The following is a 10,928-nucleotide window of genomic DNA, read 5'->3' on the forward strand; positions in this document are numbered from 1 at the left end:
CTTCCAGTGAGCACTCAGGGCTGATTTCCTTCAGAATGGAGAGGTTTGATCTTCTTGCAGTCCATGGGACTCTCAAGAGTCTCCTCCAGCACCATAATTCAAAAGCATCAATTCTTCGGCGATCAGCCTTCTTTATGGTCCAGCTCTCACTTCCATACATCACTACTGGGAAAACCATAGCTTTAACTATACGGACCTTTGTTGGCAAGGTGATGTCTCTACTTCTCAAGATGCTGTCTAGGCCTGTCATTGCCCTTCTCCCAAGAAGCAGGCGTCTTTTAATTTCGTGGCTGCTGTCACCATCTGCAGTGATCATGGAGCCCAAGAAAGTAAAATCTCTCACTGTCTCCATTTCTTCCCCTTTAGCTGTCATTAAATCTCAGATATTCTCCCCCCCCCCAATAATGCTGCAGAGCCCCTTATTTTCTGTAGCAGCTTCATAAGCAGACACTTATGACATTTGCTGCTGAACATGCAAAAGGGGCCTTTGAGAATGCTTGAGCCTAGGTCTGCCCCTCCAATTATACTACATGTGCCAGCAACTGCAAGCCAGCCTGTGACTGGCTGAGACTGAAGGGAACCACCTGAAGCATGCCAGTCATTCCAATCACAAGGGCTGCCCCTGTGCTGGAAACCCTTTGTGGGATGAAGGTGGCCCCCTTCAAACTCAGCAAATCTTACTCTAGGTTTGGAACAATGTTAGTGCAAGCAGTGGTAGAGTTAGCCTCACCCATTCCTACAGACTCTTGTGTATTTTGGGCAGGAAACAAGCTATGATGTATATGATAAAATCCCTAACATGAAATGTGGTTTCTCACAAGTTAATCAATAGTGGTGGACTGCTAACCTGAACGGTCATTTGTTCATACCGCCAGGCTTCTTCTGTAATATGCAGCTGCATAGCCAAAAGGAGACAGTCTAGAAGTTGTGCCGGAATAGTGAGAATCAGTGTACAGAAAGGGAGAATAGAGATGCATCTAGCAAATGGAGGAACCTCTCAACAAACCTTTGAAGACAAAATTGGAATAAAGTTACATTTATAGCTGACAAGAATAGAACAAACAGAATACATATATCATATATTTTAGGAGCAGCCTTAGCAGAAAGGCAAAGATATATCTGCAGGAAACAGAATCCTATGCATTCTTAGATTTATGACTGATTTTTTAAGAGTGTGGGAATGACTGCCAGGATTTCATCTCATTCATCTTTGTCTAAAGAGGCTCAAATGAATGCTGCCACCAGAGGTTAAGGAGATCCATTTGTCAACGCAAGAGGATGGGTCGGAGACAATAAAGGAAATGGTAAAACCAACCATCAATCCCTGTTATTTATTGTGATTTAATTAGCAGATTTAGACTGCATTCTTCAGAAAGCTCTGCCAGGCCAAATCCCATTTACTATTATGGGGCTTTCCTGGACGCTGAGCTTTGCAGAGTGGGTTGCAAGCGTGTTTCTTCCTCCCATGCCTTATCATTTCTTCTTTATGCAAAACATGCAGAATAAGACACTTGGGAATATATAGTACAGAACTCTGACAGGACCAGATCCAAGTTTGAGGGGAACTTTGGGGAAGAGCCCTCTGTTGGGCCTTTCCTATGTTGTGGGCCCATCCAACTTACCCCAGTGGCAGTAATAAGTAGCCCCACCACTACCACCTCTCAGTGGCTAGATACAGGAAGTGCTATTTCAATTACCCAGAATGCCTCTGTCATAGTGTTGCTCCAGGGTATTGTTGGGAATTAAAATGGTGGCTCTTGGACACAGCTGAATTTTTAAATGAGACCCAGGGCAAGCATTAATGGTGGGTCCTGCCAGGGCGTTGGGACTTTTTAAGGATGTCATGTGCTGATGCCAGGCCTGCTGATAAATGCCAAAGGTGATCACATTATGCAATTTTCTTGATAGGATTTAATTTAAATAATAACTAAATCACTGTTCAAGACAACTGTTAGAACAGTTGATAGCATTTCTGGATGTGATTTTAATAATTTAATTTAGAAGAATTATCAAGGCAAAATGTGTTTAGTGGCCACACTTAGGCAAATTTGCTTAATTTGCAGATTAAGTATGACTGACATGGCCTCTACTTACCCACAGAAAACTAACATGACAGAAATAAGGCTTAACACCTTTCCCCCTGGCATGTCATGTGAGGAGAGATTTTGTTTTTTATGGAGAAGCATTCAGTCATATGATGCCCCATCTATACTCTGAAATGGTACAACTTGGGCACAAATTTAGCATTTCTCAGTCAGGACAGGCAGAGGTCTTACACTGAATGTCAAAGCAGAACCCCAAACATTGCATGGTGGGATGTGCAACTCATGTCCAGCCACATGGTTGACTGAGAAATGGATTATTCTCATGTTGCATGCTTGTTTCCTCATTGAAGATGTGAGCCGCTCAGGAACAGCCCTGCTATTTATGTAAATGAGGCCCATATATGATGCTAACTACCTATCCATCACGATCATTCTCAATGATGCTAAGTAAACCATGGCTTAGTCTCAAATAGCAGGGCAGCAGAAAGACCAGGGGAGGAAAAATGTACCCATGATCTGTGGTCTAGGACAGGCATCCCCAGCCTGTGGCCCTCCAGATGTTTTGGCCTACAACTCCCATGATCCCTAGCTAACAGGACCAGTGTTCAGGGATGATGGGAATTGTAGTCCAAAACATCTGGAGGGCCGAAGGTTGGGGATGCCTGGTGTAGAAACTCAGACTTCCTTTCATTCACACTAAGCCATAGATTGGCTTATCAGTATGAGCAAACTGGGCCAAAGTAAGTTCAGAAGAAGTCCACATATGGGATTTAAAAGGACCTTATAGGCAATACGTAATAATTAAAACAAAAAACGGATGCTAAAAGTAGCAGTAGAAAAAAAAACTTCTGCATCTTAAAAAGTGCTAGGAAACTGTTTTTCAGGAGTAACTGTCATTTAATCCTTTCATTTATTGGATTTGTCTAGGACCTCCCCAACTCCCATGGACCACTTGAAAATTGCTGGGGGATTAGATTGCTACAACTTGCCTGTTGTAGCAATCATAATGTGCTGTGATAGATGCTGCATTAGTTTTAAATTGTATTTCTACAGACGAGGCACAGACCACCTGAATGAAGGCCACGGACCACTCCACAGCTTGGGAAGCCCTGGCCTGGGAGACCATACTATGAAAGAATTCAAAAGAGCTGGCAATAAAGAAGGGCTTTTTATCCTTTTCAATAAACTGTTCCCTCTTATCCACTGAGAGGAATGACCATCACTTAGTAGTAAAACACCTGCATTGCACGCATACGAAAGCTTATACCTGGAACAAACTTAGTTGGTCTCTAAGGTGCTACTGGACATTTTTTAATTATTATTTCAACTGCATCAGACCAACATGGCTACCTACCTGAATCTACCTGCATTGCACGCAAAAGATTCAAGATTCAAAAGATTCAAGGTTTAACAGTAGCTCCAGGTCTGGCTTGGAACAGCCTCAGTCGGAAACCCCGGCTAATTGCTGCAACTCAGCATAAACCATCCTGAGGGTTCTTCCACACTTCCTCTTGTCCCGCCACTTTCTCCCAGAAACATGGGAACATGCCCTACAAACATGGACACATCATAGAACATCACATTCTGCTCATGCTTCCTAGAGAAAATGTATTCTGTAAGAAAAGTATATGATCAAATGAATGCCTGCCAGTGTTATCCAATAATATTTAGGCAATGGCTAAAATACAGCGTAGTTTTTGAAGAAAGATTTCATCTCTCATCAGCAATAGGATCTATTTTTTAAATGTGCTCCCCCCATCCCCACCCCCCAAAAAACCAAATGCTGGAATGCTTGATAGAAATGCATTTATTTGTCAGATCACGAAGTTCTCATAACATTTCTCAGCCTTAATAACACATCTGCTCTTAAAATGTGGTCTCTTGGTAATAGCTGGCTGAAAGTGTCTGAATTTAGGGATTATTTGAGACAACAGATTTCCTTCTATTTGGAATTGAATGAGGCATCTGCTCCCTCACCGTTGGCTTTGTGGGATATTCTCAAGGCAATCATAAAAGGGCAGATCATTTTGTACATTATGGAAAGGAAAAAAAGACCTCTGTTGGTAATTATGAGAATTGGAAGGGTATATTGGGGACCAGGAAAAATAGTACTTGATGACTATAAAAGTAGTTGCTTCATAGAGCCTCCACCCAATTTCAGGAAGATGTAGAGCACCCAGATTAACCAAAGAAGGGACCACAGCAATGAATGAAGGCCCAAAATTAGCAGGTGGAACAAAGAAGTGGGGAGGGGGGAATCTGGAAATTATTTGCATTGTACCTCAGGAAAAATAAACAAGAAACTGGCTGACTCATTACAGGATGAAGAGTTAGTCATGGATTCCTGGAGAATGAGCAGATTGTCTGCCAGTATTTATGACAACCATGTATTTGGGGAGGAGATTTTAAAAATCGGATTGTTGTTGTTTAGTCGTTTAGTCGTGTCCGACTCTTCGTGACCCCATGGACCAGAGCACGCCAGGCACTCCTGTCTTCCACTGCCTCCTGCAGTTTGGTCAGACTCATGTTTGTGGCTTTGAGAACACCATCCAACCACCTCGTCCTCTGTCGTCCCCTTCTCCTTCTGCCCTCAATCTTTCCCAACATCAGGGTCTTTTCCAAAATCGGATTATGGTGCACAAAATCACACGCAGTCTTCCATATATTAATTTGCTTTTGAAAGATTGAAAATGAAAGCAATCCCACATCCATTTGGGAATATGACTACAGAATTCCAGAGCCTCTACTAAAAGGCTTAACATTTACCTTGACAAAAGTTGATATTAGAATCACAGAATTGTAGAGTTGGAAGGGACCACGAGGGTAGAGAAAACCTTCCATTTTGCCCAGTGTGAAACAAACACTTGCTTTGGAGGAAGTTTATTGTGGAATTCCAGGGACAAAAGTGTTTTGGTGTTTTAAGGTGCAAGTAAACAGATACCTGCATGCATGTCTACAAAGGACCTCATGAGCTGTATTGTCCAAGAAAAACCTGCAAACAGGAGCAGTTCCACAGTTCCTGATGTTACCATGGAACAGCCATGTCTGTACCACAAGCCAAACATTCATTTCCTGGCATGTACCACCCCCAGGGTCAGTTCTTTAAACCTTTTACTTTTTTGACTTTGACTTCCTTTCCAGGACCACTAAAGCCAGGCTTCCTACATGCCGTTAACCACCTTTGTCCTTTGGGCACAGGGATGGTTTACGATGCATTAATGGAATGTCTTTTCATGAAAGCCATTTCCCAATCACTCTAATGCAATCCATAAACTTATGTGTTAAGCCAGTTGTACTTCCCTGTATAAGCACCCAAGGAGTGAACCTACCTCTATGTAACAGTCAGATTTAAGATGACACCTGAACAGCTACTGGGACTGAACAGGTGACATCACAGGATGACATACTGACTTGTTTTGCTGTGAAACTAGTGTGATGTTACAAAACAAGTCATGTCCTCTGGAGCTCAGTAAATGACATAGTACTTTCCAAATGGAATAGAACCTTCTCGTTGATATAGTACCTTCAAAATGGAGCAATGAATCTCTAGGCAATGGGATTTTCCAAATACTAGATGTAGTATCAAGCTCTGAAGATAGTTTGACACCACATGATTGATCAACCACTGGAAGAATGAATCATTATTTTAAAGTACTTTCCTTCTGGTTTAAGTATAACCAGCATTCCAGATCTGTTCCTGATCCAATCAGCAGATGGATGTGTTACAACTGGCTTTCTCGATCCCTGCTAATTAATCTTTTACATTTTCTTACAAAAGCATTTATTATTATTCTTACACTTATTTCCCACCTTCAGGGATTTGTAGCTCAGTAGGAGAGCCCATCTTTTCCATACTGAAGGTTCCAGGTTCAGTATTTGGCATCACAAGCTTTTTAAAAAAATAAAAATAAATCAGATATACTGGTAAGTCCTAGGGAAGATCACTGCCCAACAGACAATATTTGATTAGATGGAATAATCATCTAACTGAATAAGGCAGCTTCATATAGTCACAGGATGGTGATTACTACAGTACGACAGTATTGCATCAGTTGCCATCCTAGCAAATCACATGCTACAATCCTCACCTCCCCCTATCTTCCTCCCAATAGATCTTTGCATCTTTGCATTGAAGGCCTAGAAGAATGGCATCAGTTCCCATCCTGGGGGCTAATACACTCTGCAGAGGCTCTGCCATGAACTAGGTTTCTTCTCCTATTATTATTTTATTTTTAAAACTTATTAAGTTGTTGATGGGGGGGGGAGGCGGAACCACTCAGTGCCTTCTCAAGGTGGTAATCCTTTCCCCTGCTCTCTCTCTATATAATGACTTTTTTACCACAGCCTTTACGCATGTGTGATGAACCTCCCTCTCAACAATGTTCATGTGTGATGAACCTCCCTCTCAACAATGCTTTGGAATAATGCTATGTTAGGGACATTGTGGAAATAAAAATGGCAACTACCAGACCCAGATACCTGGCATTGACTGGAGCACTGCTGTCCACTCTCGCTGCTTCTGCTGTCAGGCAAGCTCACCAGGGAGGGTTGTGGTGCAACCATTGCAAGTACTCTTGGATGGGGAGTACTTCGTGGGAGAGCTGCTCCAGAGGAAGAACTGTGAGGGGAGAGATACTTTTTGTTCTTCATCAGGCAATGGCTTTCCCACCCGCCTTGCCTCACCCTCCCGCCCTGGGAGCCTTGCCCAGACCATGACTTGGAGAACAGCAGAAGCAGCTTGGAAGAGAGAAGAGGAGCTCAGGGATATTTCTTAAAGTAATTTTATAAGTTGTGTGTCCTTTTTTCTCAATTTGATCCTTTTATGTGGTTTTCTACATTTTGTGGTATTTTATGCCCAAACATTTCATGCATTTTTATTGATTATAGATTAGTAATTCTTTATTGTAATAGCTCTTTAATTACAATTTGCTGATGCTTCATTTTAATGTTTACTATTAGATTCTAATGGACTGTTGAATATTACTTTATTTGATATAGGTTGTTTTTTTAAAAGTTATTGTGACTTTTTATCTTGGACCAGATTGTTATTATTAATGTTTGATGTTTTATTATGTTTTTGTATGTGTTGAAAGCTGCCTAGAGTGGCTGGGGCAACCCAGCCAGATGGGCGGGGTATTATTATTATTATTATTATTATATTATTATTATTATTATTATTATTATTATTATTATTATTATCTTGACTCATTTCAACCTGGGTTCATGCTTGGTTATGGAACTGAATTAAACTTGGTCACCCTGATGAGTGACCTTCAACAGAAGAACAGGGGGAGTGGGGCCATATCCTTCCTTGATCTCTCAGTGGCTTGTGATATCATTGACCACAGTATACTTATACACTCTATGTGAGGCTGCCCTTGAAGTTGTTCTGGAAGCTGCACTTGGTGCAAAATGCAGTGAATTGACCCTCACTGTGGCAGGATTTGGCCAACATGTTACCCTACTGTTGAAAGAACTACATTGGCTTTCAGTTAGCTACCAGGTGAGGTTCAGGGGGATGGACTTTTATATTGGTATATAGGTAAAAGGTAAAAAGGTAAAGAACCCCTGGACGGTTAAGTCCAGTCAAAGGTGACTATGGGGTTGCAGCGCTTATCATGCTTTCAGGCCAAGAGAGCCGGCGTTTGTCCACAGACAGCTTTCCGGGTCATGTGGCCAGCAGGACTAAACTGCTTCTGGAACAACGGAACACCGTGACGGAAACCAGAGTGCATGGAAACACTGTTTACCTTCCTGCCGGTGCGGTACCTATTTATCTACTTGCACTGGCATGCTTTTGAACTCCTAGGTTGGCAGGAGCTGGGACAGAGCAATGGGAACTCACCCCATCACAGAGATTCAAACCGCCAACCTTCTGATCGGCAAGCCCTAGGCTCAGTGGTTTAGACCACCCTGCCACCCACGTCCCTATATAAAGCCCTATTTGACTTACCCCTTATATACCCAACTGATCAGTATGTGCTACAGCTAAAGATCTCCTGCAGACGCTACCTTATTAGGAGGTCTGCTCTGCACAATGTAGGAATCAGACCTTCAGGGCTGTGGCACCTGCCCCTTCGAATCTCCTTCCCTTAAATATTAGGCACTAGCTCTTTTTTGACACCTGCTGAAGACCTTCCTCATCCAACAACGTGGTTAAGTAGAGATCTTTCCCAGCCTGTATCTACAATCTGTATTGGAGTTGTTTTTAATCTATTTATTTGATCACTTGTTGCTTGTCACCCTGCATTCCTTTGCTTATTCCAAAGTGTGTGAGAGAGGGAGATTTGTCTCGGGCTGAATTCTCATCTCTATGCTGAAAAGTCTTTATAAGAGACTGGCTGAGTGGACTGGGTAGTTGTACTGCAATGTTTTCCCTCCCTCTTGTGCCACAGAAAGTGGGCTATTTCATGAGCAAAAAGTGACAAAAATCATTGGAGCTATATAATTACTGGGGTCACCTATGGATAACAATGTTCGCAGCTCAAACTGCATGGCTGTGCTTCTTCAAGGAGGTTAAAGCCACCCCATTTGAGAGCATGCTGTTTTCTAGCAGTCCAGATGCCACTGATTGGAAGTCACAGAGAGTCAACACAGAAGAAGCAACCCCTGCAAATGTACCTAATTTCCCTCGAGACCATTAGGTTTATGAAAACAAACAAAACCTCTGTAACATTTCCCCTCCTTTTTATGGTATCAAGAGTTCACTAGAAATTATTCCACATTTAATGGTCAATCTAAGAACATTAAATGTAGTTCACAATCAATTTAGCAGGTATTATTCCACTTCTGTTTATAAATGTCTAATTAAAATAGGTCATTTTGCTGTGCCGAGTGTGACTTTTGCTAGCCAATTGCAGCACTTAAGCCAATGCAGCAAAAATAATTGCTATTTGAATACCCTCTTTTTCCCCCCCTCCAAAAAAGGGGGCAGCCTGCATATATATTTGCAGTTGCTACCCCCCACTTTCCAGATCTTCCCTGTCATGCCTTCCTTCCAAAAACCTCCAGGTATTTAGAGCAAAACCACAGAGTGGAAGGCACCACATGGCTTGGCAAAAGGACTCCATAAAGTTCTGTCCTGTAGCTGTGGATACAAACTCAAGCTGGTCGTACGCAGAACTCCGACATGTTCAGCCCACTACCCCTCGGCACAGCCAAATGTTTCAGCAGCTGCCCTTTTGTCCTGTTTCTTAAATAAACAAAGAACAGATACAAATTAATGACCTAAATTTATGGCAAAGAACACTGCCTTCCCAGAGCTAACTGCCTTAAAAGAACAGATGTTAAAATAACATTCGGATTCGCACAAATGCAAGGGGTTTTTTTTAATGAAGGGGGGGGGACGACTTCTGTGTGAACATGTAGGCTTGGAATACCATATAGAAAATAACCTCTAAAGAAGTAAGGCATTGCTTGCCCTTTGCTGTTGCACTACAGATTGTGTGACCTTCCTATCCTGAACGGGAGATGCAAATTATTTTGCACATCACATGCTACAATCCTCTCCCCCCATCTGTCTGTCCCCCCCAATAGATCTTTGCATTTTATCTCCAGTCTGGAAGGACAAGAAGAATGTTACTTTAGATAGTTATCAGATGCTGTTAGATTTGTATATCAGTCTCATTATTATTATTATAGTCATAATTATAATTATAAAATAAAACATTACCTCTTTGTCCCATCCTTCAGGAGGCAGTCTTTAGTCATGAAGAATGCTTTCTTGGAAAACCTTGTTGAGAGTTAAGCCTGAAAAGAGGCAGACTCTTGTGAATGGTAATTATATCCAGGTGCGAAGAAGTAATTAATAGAGAGAAACCTTTAGCAAAAGGAGTGAGAAATCTTAAGTCGGGAAGAGGGGGAAAACAGATGTAAAAAAAACAACAACCATCGTGCAGATCGCAAGAAAAGTCACGTGTAGGATTACATTAAGGCAGTGAGCACTTTTCATCAAAGAGACTCATAGCAGAATGTTATCCACGAAGAGGAGCTACCTGTTAATACCTTCCTTGACCCCTCCAATCCTTTGCAGTGCCATTTGAGTTGCCCGTCAGATAGCGAAGTTTTGCCAATATGCTATACAGGATTCCTGAATTACATGGAAATATTATTCGTTCGAAATAATTTGCGGACCAGTTTTCCTATGCTCAATGCAATTTAATTAAATATCAACAAACATTTTGAAAGCAGCAATTAAACATAACATGCCTTTCACAAATCGACTCTCAGCAGCCATCAAATAAAATCTGAGCAGCCTTCAAATTGTCTCAGCACCCCATAGGTTTTACAATTCATCAAAAAGGCCACGAGGGAAGAAATCATAGAATTGTAGAGTTGGCAGGGACCCTAAGGATCATCTAGTCTTGTGGTTCCCAACGTGGGGCACACGCCCCACAGGGGGGCAATTTGATTTCTAAGGGGGGCAATTCAAGAATGAGTTATTAACAATTGATGGCCTTTTAGGCATCCTCCACTTTGTGAATAATAAGAATTATATGTCATGGGGTGTGTGTGTCAGGATTTTAGAGATGCTTAGGTGGGGCATGGTCAAAAAAAGGTTGGGAACCACTGATCTAGCCCAACCCCCTGCAGTTGTCCTATACAGGGATTGAATCTGTGACCTTGGCATTATCAGCACCACACTCTAACCAACTGACCTATCGAGGATGGAACAGTTTCTGTTCTCAGGGAGGTCAGTCCAAAGCTTTGGGGGCAATTGCAATAAAGGCTCTACTCCTTGAGGCTGATGGTTTCACCCAGGGGTCAGCAACCTTTTTCAGCCATGGGCCAGTCCACCGTCCCTCAGACCATGTTGTGGGCTGCACTATATTTGGGGGGGGGGATGAACGAATTCCTATGCCCCACAAATAACCTAGAGATGCA

At 42.2% G+C, this 10,928-nt stretch overlaps 1 long non-coding RNA gene across 2 annotated transcripts; it reads right to left on the reverse strand.

The window, feature by feature from the left end:
* Nucleotides 1-826: 826 nt before the first annotated feature.
* LOC307213233 lies at nt 827-9,869 on the reverse strand. 2 transcript variants are annotated; one of them, XR_013837447.1, is made up of 4 exons: nt 9,718-9,869; nt 3,400-3,595; nt 1,698-1,863; nt 827-1,006 (listed from the first exon to the last, which is right to left on the reverse strand). It is a non-coding gene; the product is annotated as an uncharacterized lncRNA (long non-coding RNA). The 2 variants fall into 2 exon arrangements; XR_013837446.1 differs by lacking the exon at nt 1,698-1,863.
* Nucleotides 9,870-10,928: the final 1,059 nt, after the last annotated feature.

Source organism: Podarcis cretensis, assembly GCF_951804945.1.
Source record: "Podarcis cretensis genome assembly, chromosome: 3".
Lineage (NCBI taxonomy): Eukaryota > Metazoa > Chordata > Lepidosauria > Squamata > Lacertidae > Podarcis > Podarcis cretensis.